The sequence below is a fragment of the Physella acuta genome, unplaced genomic scaffold (genome assembly GCF_028476545.2).
Source record: "Physella acuta isolate Inbredline_101_S28 unplaced genomic scaffold, ASM2847654v3 ptg000579l, whole genome shotgun sequence".
Classification (NCBI taxonomy): Eukaryota; Metazoa; Mollusca; class Gastropoda; family Physidae; genus Physella; species Physella acuta.
In genome coordinates, this window is record NW_026732098.1 from 976684 (window position 1) to 990000 (window position 13317).

Consider the following 13317-nt stretch of genomic DNA (forward strand, 5'->3'; position numbering starts at 1 on the left):
GGGGGGGGTGTGACACGCCAGTCCTCTCAAACCTCGGGACAGAAACTTCTAGATTTCTATGTGACGTATGGTAAGACCTGGCGACAATGTACCCACCCCCCCCCCCGTACAGTCCGGAGATTAGACACAAAGAAGAACCAATCAAACCACGGCAGTCTGTCCAGGTACACGGCCCCATTAAAATACCTGCGCTAGGCTCCACACACCGGTGACATACCTGGTTGGACTGATGCCGTCACACGGGCGGTTTTGTGACTGACGCTGACACTGTCATTGTCGCTGTCAGTGACACGGACACTGTCAATGTACATGTCGATAATGATAACGATGACGATAAAAATGACAATGACGCAGTTTGAGAGACCTCAACTCACCAGGTGTGTGAATCAACACCTTAACTGGTGTCTTGGGTCGGGAACTTCTAGAATATTCTGACAGGGTAACAAGTGTCACATCGTAAGCCTGGCTGACAGAACTGACTGTCACCCACTGTCACCTACTGTCACATACTGCCATCTACTGTCACCACGTGCCATATAGAACAACACGTTGATTGGTTCAGTCCTGTCAGAACTGACCGAGTGGAAATGTTTGTATTCCATCTGGCACCGAGTCACCTGACCCACCCGTCTGCTGACCCACCCGTCACGTGACCCACCCGTCACCTGACCCACTCGTCACCTGACCCACTCATCACGTGACCCACTCATCACGTGACCCACTCATCACGTGACCCACCCGTCACCTGACCCACTCATCACGTGACCCACCCGTCACCTGACCCACCCGTCACGTGACCCACCCGTCACGTGACCCACCCGTCACCTGACCCACTCATCACGTGACCCACCCGTCACGTGACCCACCCGTCACCTGACCCACCCGTCACGTGACCCACCCATCACGTGACCCACTAATCACGTGACCCACCCATCACGTGACCCACCCGTCACCTGACCCACTCATCACGTGACCCACCCATCACCTGACCCACCCGTCACCTGACCCACCCGTCACGTGACCCACCCGTCACCTGACCCACTCATCACGTGACCCACCCATCACCTGACCCACTCATCACGTGACCCACTCATCACGTGACCCACTCATCACGTGACCCACCCGTCACCTGACCCACTCATCACGTGACCCACCCGTCACCTGACCCACCCGTCACGTGACCCACCCGTCACGTGACCCACCCGTCACCTGACCCACCCGTCACGTGACCCACCCGTCACGTGACCCACCCGTCACGTGACCCACCCGTCACGTGACCCACCCGTCACCTGACCCACCCGTCACGTGACCCACCCGTCACCTGACCCACCCGTCACCTGACCCACCCGTCACGTGACCCACCCGTCACGTGACCCACCCGTCACGTGACCCACCCGTCACGTGACCCACCCGTCACGACACCTGATACCGTCGAACCTATGAACACAGCGACCTCCTGACCCCACACATTCTATACCGACACCCCGATCACCACATTCGATCACCACCCGATCACCACCCGATCACCACCCGATCACCACCCGATCACCACATTCTGTACCGACACCCCGATCACCACATTCGATCTATCCAACTGTAATCAATCATTTTTTTTTTCGCCTCAATAAGGTACTCAAATCTCCCGACAGATCGATCTCTCACACACATGTTTGTTTACAAGTTTTCACTTCATATTCCCGACCCCACACCTCCACCCCCACCCTACCCCCCCCCCCCCACATATTTCACGAACTGCCCCATAACACACACTACACCATTTCACAACAACCGCGGCTACTATCCCCCCGCCCCATCCCCACCAACCCCCACACCACCCACCTTAATTAACCTACCTGTGTGTTTACCTGAAATGTAAAAATAGAACTTGGTTCTATGACGTGTGTGTGCATGTGTGTGCATGTGTGTGTGCGTGCGTGTGTGTGCGTGTGTTTGTACGTAATATAAGACCTCTTGGTGCTTTCTACGGTAACAGTTGTAAGTAGTCACTAGAAAAATATCAACATGGTAAAGATTTTCACACGGTGAAAGTTTAACAGAGGCTAGTTCTGGCACAGTACCCAAGAAAAGGCTCTTTAACGTTTTGTGATCCATTACACTTTCTAAGATCTTTAACGTTTTGTGATCCATTACACTTTCTAAGATCTTTAACATTTTGTGATCATTACACTTTCTAAGTGCTTTAAATTTATTTGATCCATTACACTTTCTAAGATCTTTAACATTTTGTGATCATTACACTTTCTAAGATCTTTAAATTTATTTGATCCATTACACTTTCTAAGATCTTTAACATTTTGTGATCCATTACACTTTCTACGATCTTTAACATTTTGTGATCCATTACACTTTCTAAGATCTTTAACATTTTGTGATCAATTACACTTTCTAAGATATTTAACATTTTGTGATCCATTACACTTTCTAAAACATTTTGTGATCCATTACACTTTCAAAGATCTTTAACGTTTTGTGATCCATTACACTTTCTACGATCTTTAACATTTTGTGATCCATTACACTTTCAAAGATCTTTAACATTTTGTGATCCATTAAACTTTCAAAGATCTTTAACATTTTGTGATCTATTACACTTTCAAAGATCTTTAACATTTTGTGATCCATTACACTTTCTAAAACATTTTGTGATCCATTACACTTTCAAAGATCTTACACGTGTTGATCCAGTTTAAAGCACACGAGGCCAGTAGGCCTATTTTAATTTTGACGGCCTTTAATTTTCAGCTTAAATCACGTGACACGGGTCTTTCATTCAGCGGCCTTTAAATAGATTTGTGATGTTGTATGTGTGTGTGTGTGTGTGTGTGTGTGCTTGTATGTGTGTGTGTGTGTGTGTGTGTGTGCTTGTGTGTGTCACATTTACCTGTAAGATACGGTCACAAAACTTACATGACCCAGACTCCAATCTGTTAATGTGAGACTTCATTACTGCTATACGCGAGAAGCCTTTTTACGAGAAAAAACTAGACTAGACTAGACAAAGCCGCTCCCCCCGAAAATTCCCCCCCCCCCCCCCCGAACGAAATGAAATTTATATATTTTATATATAAAATATATACTTTTAACAGTGTCCGCCCCCCCCCCTCGAAGAAAGTCTACCCCCCCACCCAAAATTTCAAGTGCTCCTCGGAGAAAAAAGTCTGGAAGAAACACTGTGTGTGGGTCTGTGTGTGGGTCTGTGTGTGGGTGTCTGTATGTCTGTGTGAGTCTGCATGTCTGTGTCTGTATGTGTGTCTGTCTGTGTGTAGAAAACTAATTGAAACACGAGTAGATTTTGTTCTTGTGATTCTAATTACATGTAGGCCCTACACACTTCTTCTTTGCCCGCCACAACCCCCAGTGCAGCATAGGCCATTTCCAACAGCATCGCGTGCTTTTCTGTCCTTTGCTACTTTGTTTTTCTAATTTTATCTAACTCATTCCTACAACATGTTTTTTTTTGCTACGTCACAAGGTTTAGGGTCCCCGTATATTTTCTTGATGTTTGTGGATTCCGTGATACGTGTTGTCTAGCAAAGCTTGGTGCCATTCCCTAACGCATGATGTATCCATATCCATCTTCTAAATCCCTAGATCCATTGGATGTGTATGTGCCATGGTCATATTTTGTGAAAACATGTTGTAGGCTCTACAATACCACATTTTTCATGCCACATTCTACATGCCACATTTTTCATGCCACATTCTACATGCCACATTCTACATGCCACATTCTACATGCCACATTCCAAATGCCACATTCTACATGCCACATTCTACATGCGATTATTCTCTGCTAACGACATTGATTGATCGATGAAAACAAATCACATGCGCATTGTTTTGAGCCCAGTTATACGGTGCGCAATCAGGCCACAGCGCTATCTTGTACATAGTGAACTACCCAATTGTCGCTAGACGACAGCAGTAGCAGCTTGTGTAACTGTCTGGAGTTCTGTACGGGAAATCCGCCGTCAGCCCGTCACTTGTTGAACGTCTGTTCCTCGTCTGCTCCACCACCGCCGACATTCGCGCGGGAAATTGACCTCATTCATCAGACGTGAACATGACCTCTAGGCTACACACGGGAACAGCGCACCAAACAACAACACATCTGACGTCCTTGTGTAGGGTTTCTTTCATGCACGTGACTACCACCTGTGGGGTGAGCAGATGCACTGACGTCATAACATAACCTTGTATGTAGCTCATATCGTGGCACACATCTTGGATTATTATGTGATGTTTTCAGCTGCAGCTAATTGTCAGTTGACAGTTGGATTGGTTCAATTCCGAATTTGGCGTTAGCGGTTTCAGTTTATGGAGGTAAACATTGGCACAAAAAAAAAAACCATCAAGGAAAGACAACTGCCGTCTCAGCGGGGCGCTTAAGTACCTTGAACACGCCCGGGATTAATTAACGGCGGCCGAGACAAAGGCTAATTAATTGCTGATTGTTTAATTGTTTGGCGGAGCGGCTATACAAAGGTAGGTGAGTTCTGGGGGTGTCGCTGTTGTAGGTCTTTGTGTAGGTCTTTGTGTAGGTCTTTGTGTAGGTCTTTATGATGGTCTTTGTGTAGGTCTTTGTGTAGGTCTTTGTGTAGGTCCTGTGAGAGTTTTGTAAACTTCTGGTTTCACTTTTGTTAACATTTTTTTGCTTGAACATGTAAACAAGGAAGTCTAGATCTAGTGTTATGTAATAATAATATAACATGTCGAATGTGAAGCTTGTTACAATATTACATTGTCCATTTATTGCAGGATGTAAGTTGTCTATTTCTAGCTGTGTAAGTTGTCTATTTCTGGCAGGATGTAAGTTGTCTATTTCTAGCTGGATGTAAGTTGTTCATTTCTAGCTGGATGTAAGTTGTCTGTTTCTAGCTGGATGTAAGTTGTCTATTTCTAGCTGGATGTAAGTTGTCTATTTCTAGCAGGATGTAAGTTGTTTTGGGTCAGTGTCGGCGCAAATCAGGCCAATATTGATGAGACTCAAATAATAATTTTTCAATGAAAAATTGTTAGGTTAGAAGTGGGGGAGGGGGGAGCTAAACTGTACGTAAATTTGGACTAGAGGTGGGGGGGGGGAGCTAAACTGTACGTAAGTTTGGACTAGAGGTGGGGGGGGAGCTAAACTGTGCGTAACTTTGGACTAGAGGTGGGGGGGGGGGAGCTAAACTGTGCGTAACTTTGGACTAGAGGTGGGGGGGGGGAGCTAAACTGTGCGTAACTTTGGACTAGAGGTGGGGGGGGGAGCTAAACTGTACGTAAATTTGGACTAGAGGTGGGGGGGGGGGAGCTAAACTGTACGTAAGTTTGGACTAGAGGTGGGGGGGGAGCTAAACTGTGCGTAACTTTGGACTAGAGGTGGGGGGGGGAGCTAAACTGTGCGTAACTTTGGACTAGAGGTGGGGGGGGGGAGCTAAACTGTGCGTAACTTTGGACTAGAGGTGGGGGGGGGAGCTAAACTGTGCGTAACTTTGGACTAGAGGTGGGGGGGGGGAGCTAAACTGTACGTAAGTTTGGACTAGAGGTGGGGGGGGAGCTAAACTGTACGTAACTTTGGACTAGAGGTGGGGGGGGGGGGGGAGCTAAACTGTACGTAACTTTGGACTAGAGGTGGGGGGGGGGGAGCTAAACTGTACGTAACTTTGGACTAGAGGTGCCCTTCCATTATGCAAGAAAATATTTCAATGTGTAACTCGGCAATAGAGACATGTAGCCTTATACAATATCTCTGACCTTTATACAGGTTGCCGTGTCTCTCTGTTTGTGTAGTCACTCAATACACAACATCACACAAGATAACACAAGACACAAACACATCACACATCACACAACATAACACAAGACACAACATCACACAACATAACACAAGACACAACATCACACAACATAACACAAGACACAACACATCACAACATCACACAACATAACACAAGACACAACACATCACAACATCACACAACATAACACAAGACACAACACATCACAACATCACACAACATAACATACACAACACATTACAACATCACACAACATAACACAAGACACAACACATCACAACATCACACAAGACACAACACATCACAACATCACACAACATAACACAAGACACAACACAGCACAACATCACACAACATAACACAAGACACAACACAGCACAACATCACACAACATAACACAAGACACAACACATCACAACATCACACAACATAACACAAGACACAACATCACACAACATAACACAAGACACAACACAGCACAACATCACACAACATAACACAAGACACAACACATCACAACATCACACAACATAACACAAGACACAACACATCACAACATCACACAACATAACACAAGACACAACACATCACAACATCACACAACATAACACACACAACACATCACAACATCACACAACATAACACAAGACACAACACATCACAACATCACACAAGACACAACACATCACAACATCACACAACATAACACAAGACACAACACAGCACAACATCACACAACATAACACAAGACACAACACAGCACAACATCACACAACATAACACAAGACACAACACATCACAACATCACACAACATAACACAAGACACAACATCACACAACATAACACAAGACACAACATCACACAACATAACACAAGACACAACACATCACAACATCACACAACATAACACAAGACACAACACATCACAACATCACACAACATAACACAAGACACAACACAGCACAACATCACACAACATAACACAAGACACAACACATCACAACATCACACAACATAACACAAGACACATCACACAACATAACACAAGACACAACACAGCACAACATCACACAACATAACACAAGACACAACACATCACAACATCACACAACATAACACAAGACACAACATCACACAACATAACACAAGACACAACACAGCACAACATCACACAACATAACACAAGACACAACACATCACAACATCACACAACATAACACAAGACACAACACATCACAACATCACACAACATAACACAAGACACAACATCACACAACATAACACAAGACACAACACAGCACAACATCACACAACATAACACAAGACACAACACATCACAACATAACACAAGACACAACACATCACACATCACACAACATAACACAAGACACAACACATCACAACATCACACAACATAACACAAGACACAACACATCACAACATCACACATCACAACAATTCATACACCACAATATAATTCAACACATAACACCACACACAGCATAACACAACACATCTTAAAACACACAACATCACAGCACATCACACAACATCACATCATACAACCCACAAGAAGAAAAAGGCTAGTGTGCTAATTGTATTTTTTGTGCGCGGTGTTCTAAAAGTCTTATACAGGGATATGTATTTACAAAAGGACTGCGCGGCTGGTTCAAAACGACTGCGCGGCTGCGCGACCGCGAAGCTTAGAGGGAACACTGCACAACACACATAAAACCTACAAAACACACCCAAAACACTTCACACAACCTCACACAACAACAAACAACAGTGTCCAACAGCCACCCAACATACACACTAAACACTCAAATGTTGGTGACATGTGTGATGTTAAATCTGGTGACCCGTGGGAATATATTTCCTAGCGTCGTCCCTGCCTCTATAGAACCCTGACCCCCGTATCGACGCCCCTGCCTCTATAGAACCCTGACCTCCCCGTATCGACGCCCCTGCCTCTATAGAACCCTGAACCCCCGTATCGACGCCCCTGCCTCTATAGAACCCTGAACCCCGTATCGACGCCCCTGCCTCTATAGAACCCTGAACCCCGTATCGACGCCCCTGCCTCTATAGAACCCTGACCTCCCCGTATCGACGCCCCTGCCTCTATAGAACCCTGACCTCCCCGTATCGACGCCCCTGCCTCTATAGAACCCTGAACCCCGTATCGACGCCCCTGCCTCTATAGAACCCTGACCTCCCCGTATCGACGCCCCTGCCTCTATAGAACCCTGACCCCCCGTATCGACGCCCCTGCCTCTATAGAACCCAGACCTCCCCGTATCGACGCCCCTGCCTCTATAGAACCCTGAACCCCGTATCGACGCCCCTGCCTCTATAGAACCCTGACCTCCCCGTATCGACGCCCCTGCCTCTATAGAACCATGAACCCCGTATCGACGCCCCTGCCTCTATAGAACCCTGAACCCCGTATCGACGCCCCTGCCTCTATAGAACCCTGACCTCCCCGTATCGACGCCCCTGCCTCTATAGAACCATGAACCCCGTATCGACGCCCCTGCCTCTATAGAACCCTGACTGGTCTATTCAAATATTGCACGCGCGGATATGACGTCATTAATCATCGAGTCGACTAGTGATAGGTTTACACAGGACCAACATGTCAAGGTCAGGACGAAATGCCAAGGTCACTGATGTTAGCACACGTAGTGGGGGGGGGGTGGAGAAAGTTCTAGAGGGTTGTCTCTCAGGGTTAGGGTTAGGGTTAGGGTTAGGGTTAGGGTTACTGTAGTCATACTGTCACAAGGTTACTGCAGTCATACTGTCACAAGGTTACTGTAGTCATACTGTCACAAGGTTACTGTAGTCATACTGTCACAAGGTTACTGTAGTCATACTGTCACAAGGTTACTGTAGTCATACTGTCACAAGGTTACTGTAGTCATACTGTCACAAGGTTACTGTAGTCATACTGTCACAAGGTTACTGTAGTCATACTGTCACAAGGTTACTGTAGTCATACTGTCACAAGGTTACTGTAGTCATACTGTCACAAGGTTACTGTAGTCATACTGTCACAAGGTTACTGTAGTCATACTGTCACAAGGTTACTGTAGTCATACTGTCACAAGGTTACTGTAGTCATACTGTCACAAGGTTACTGTAGTCATACTGTCACAAGGTTACTGTAGTCATACTGTCACAAGGTTACTGTAGTCATACTGTCACAAGGTTACTGTAGTCATACTGTCACAAGGTTACTGTCACAAGGTTACTGCAGTCATACTATCACTAGGTTACTGTCACAAGGTTACTGTAGTCATACTGTCACAAGGTTACTGTCACAAGGTTACTGTAGTCATACTGTCACTAGGTTACTGTCACAAGGTTACTGTAGTCATACTGTCACAAGGTTACTGTAGTCATACTGTCACAAGGTTACTGTAGTCATAATGTCACAAGGTTACTGTCACAAGGTTACTGTCACAAGGTTACTGTCACAAGGGAACACAACTCCGGTCAGCTAACGTTGATATACTTTCTTCAAAGGGACACAATTCAACATAACAAAAGGTCACACTTTTTTTTTTGCGGACAGCCGCGGCAAGTCCATATCCCGCAATAAAGCGGGAGTGATCTCCCCAAAATTTTCTCGAATATTCTTATATAACATTACGTGGGTGGCAACTGGGGATATAGACATGATTTATAATCCATTTATTACATATTTAAACTTTTTAAAATAGAAGAGAATCACGTCGAAATAATAAATACATAAAAACGTTTATAATTACAAGCTTTTATTAATGCACAAAAAAGAAGAAAATAATACAATTTTTATTAAATATAAATTTTTTTAAAAAAAATATAATAAATCTGCGGTTACTTTAAATATAAAAAAAAAAATACTTTCTTTAAAAATATTAATGCACTACTATTTATATCACTATAAATAAAAGCGCGGCCCCACATCACCCACACATTGGCCCCACATTACCCACACATTGGCCCCACATCACCCACACATTGGCCCCACATCACCCACACATTGGCCCCACATCACCCACACATTGGCCCCACATCACCCACACATTGGCCCCACATCACCCACACATTGGCCCCACATCACCCATACATTGGCCCCACATCACCCACACATTGGCCCCACATCACCCACACATTGGCCCCACATCACCCACACATTGGCCCCACATCACCCACACATTGGCCCCACATCACCCACACATTGGCCCCACATTACCCACACATTGGCCCCACATCACCCGCACATTGGCCCCACATCACCCACACATTGGCCCCACATCACCCACACATTGGCCCCACATCACCCACACATTGGCCCCACATCACCCACACATTGGCCCCACATCACTGACCACTGGTTGACTAGCCCTTCTACTGACCACTGGTTGACTAGCCCTTCTACTGACCACTGGTTGACTAGCCCTTCTACTGACCACTGGTTGACTAGCCCTTCTACTGACCACTGGTTGACTAGCCCTTCTACTGACCACTGGTTGACTAGCCCTTCTACTGACCACTGGTTGACTAGCCCTTCTACTGACCACTGGTTGACTAGCCCTTCTACTGACCACTGGTTGACTAGCCCTTCTACTGACCACTGGTTGACTAGCCCTTCTACTGACCACTGGTTGACTAGCCCTTCTACTGACCACTGGTTGACTAGCCCTTCTACTGACCACTGGTTGACTAGCCCTTTATAGCTGACCGCCACACATTGAAATAGACAGCGCCAAGAGTCTCGTCATGTCTGTCATCTGCAGAAACGTTCTTACAAGCCTGCCCCTTGTCTAATCCCGGCTAATCCTAATCCTGACAAATCCCTGGCAAATCCCAGGAATGTGAGACTCGAACCGTCTTGTAACGGCCAAAGTTTGAACTGGTCTTATCAGACACGTTACACTAGCCACTGTCCTTACCTAACCATTCACTGTCCTTACCTAACCATTCACTGTTCTTACCTAACCATTCACTGTCCTTACCTAACCATTCACTGTCCTTACCTAACCAGCCACTGTCCTTACCTAACCATTTAATGTCCTTACCTAACCAGCCACTGTCCTTACCTAACCATTCGCTGTCCTTACCTAACCAGCCACTGTCCTTACGTAACCAGCCACTGTCCTTACCTAACCATTCACTCTGCTTACCTAACCATTCACTCTGCTTACCTAACCATTCACTCTGCTTACCTAACCATTCACTGTCCTTACCTAACCATTCACTGTCCTTACCTAACCATTCACTCTGCTTACCTAACCATTCACTGTCCTTACCTAACCATTCACTGTCCTTACCTAAACATTCACTGTCCTTACCTAACCATTCACTGTCCTTACCTAACCATTCACTGTCCTTACCTAACCATTCACTGTCCTTACCTAACCATTCACTGTCCTTACCTAACCATTTACTGTCCTTACCTAACCATTCACTGTCCTTACCTAACCAGCCACTGTCCTTACCTAACCATTCACTCTGCTTACCTAACCATTCACTGTCCTTACCTAACCATTCACTGTCCTTACCTAACCATTCACTGTCCTTACCTAACCATTCGCTGTCCTTACCTAACCAGCCACTGTCCTTACCTAACCAGCCACTGTCCTTACCTAACCATTCACTCTGCTTACCTAACCATTCACTCTGCTTACCTAACCATTCACTGTCCTTACCTAACCATTCACTGTCCTTACCTAACCATTCACTCTGCTTACCTAACCATTCACTGTCCTTACCTAACCATTCACTGTCCTTACCTAACATTTTACTGTTCTTACCTAACCATTTACTGTCCTTACCTAACCATTCACTCTGCTTACCTAACCATTCACTGTCCTTACCTAACATTCACTGTCCTTACCTAACCAGCCACTGTCCTTACCTAACCATCCACTGTCCTTACCTAACCATTCACTGTCCTTACCTAACCATTCACTGTCCTTACCTAACCATCCACTGTCCTTACCTAACCATTCACTGTCCTTACCTAACCAGCCACTGTCCTTACCTAACCATCCACTGTCCTTACCTAACCATTCACTGTCCTTACCTAACCATTCACTGTCCTTACCTAACCAGCCACTGTCCTTACCTAACCAGCCACTGTCCTTACCTAACCAGCCATTGTCCTTACCTAACCATTCACTGTCCTTACCTAACCATTTACTGTCCTTACCTAACCAGCCACTGTCCTTACCTAACCAGCCACTGTCCTTACCTAACCATTCACTGTCCTTACCTAACCATTCACTGTCCTTACCTAACCATTTACTGTCCTTACCTAACCAGCCACTGTCCTTACCTAACCATTCACTGTCCTTACCTAACCATTCACTGTCCTTACCTAACCATTCACTGTCCTTACCTAACCATTCACTGTCCTTACCTAACCATTCACTGTCCTTACCTAACCATTTACTGTCCTTACCTAACCAGCCACTGTCCTTACCTAACCAGCCACTGTCCTTACCTAACCATTCACTGTCCTTACCTAACCATTCACTGTCCTTACCTAACCAGCCACTGTCCATAAATAACCATTCATTGTCCTTAATCAACAATTCTCTGTTTAAGACAACACCATTCCATGTGTCTAAACCCAACCAGTCTGTCTAAACCCAACCAGTCTGTCTAAACCCAACCAGTCTGTCTAAACCCAACCAGTCTGTCTAAACCCAACCAGTCTGTCTAAACCCAACCAGTCTGTCTAAACCCAACCAGTCTGTCTAAACCCAACAACCCAACCAGCATATTTCGTACAAACCTAAGCAAACAAACGACTGATATTTTCACCTGCAAGGCTGCTAATTATTTTACCGCGCTGTACTCCCCCTTCCCCCCCCCCACACACACCACCTTATCCCCCCCTACACACACCCCCTCCCCCCTGCACCATGTACCGACACCATTTTGAGACCGCTTACACACGTCCACCTTATCCCCCCCTACACACGTCCACCTTATCCCCCCCCTACACACGTCCACCTTATCCCCCCCTACACACGTCCACCTTATCCCCCCCTACACACGTCCACCTTATCCCCTCCTACACACACACACGTCCACCTTATCCCCCCCCCTACACACACCCCATCCCCCCCCCCCTACACACCACCTTATCCCCCCCCCCCCCCTACACACACCACCTTATCCCCCCCTACACCCCCCCCCCCCGCACCATGTACCGACACCATTTTGAGACCGCTTACACACGTCCACCTTATCCCCCCCCCCCCTACACACACCCCCTTCCCCCCGCACCATGTACCGACCCCACACGTTCAGGCCGGAGTGTCGGGAAATTGATGACCGTGTTGAAAGGGGAAGTAATCTGGGGAATTTGTGACGTCATAGTAATGGATACCCCAGGGTGTTTACCACAAACACAAACATGTATTTTTCTGTTTGACATTGACATGAATTTTGTCTTACTTTTGCATGAGATTTGGATTACTTTGACATGAGGTTTGGATTACTTTGACATCAGATTTG

The 13317-nt window shown here is 46.0% G+C and overlaps 1 protein-coding gene across 2 annotated transcripts in view; it reads left to right on the forward strand.

Moving 5' to 3' along the window:
• Positions 1 to 4030: 4030 nt before the first annotated feature.
• Positions 4031 to 13317, forward strand: part of LOC131947024 (uncharacterized) — a 24061-nt gene continuing 14774 nt past the window's right edge. Inside the window, exon 1 of one of the 2 annotated variants that reach the window (XM_059308109.1) lies at positions 4031 to 4510. The gene's annotated coding sequence lies outside the window, so the exon portion shown is untranslated. The remainder of the gene's footprint in view (positions 4511 to 13317) is intronic. The other variant, XM_059308108.1, reaches the window with a different exon arrangement.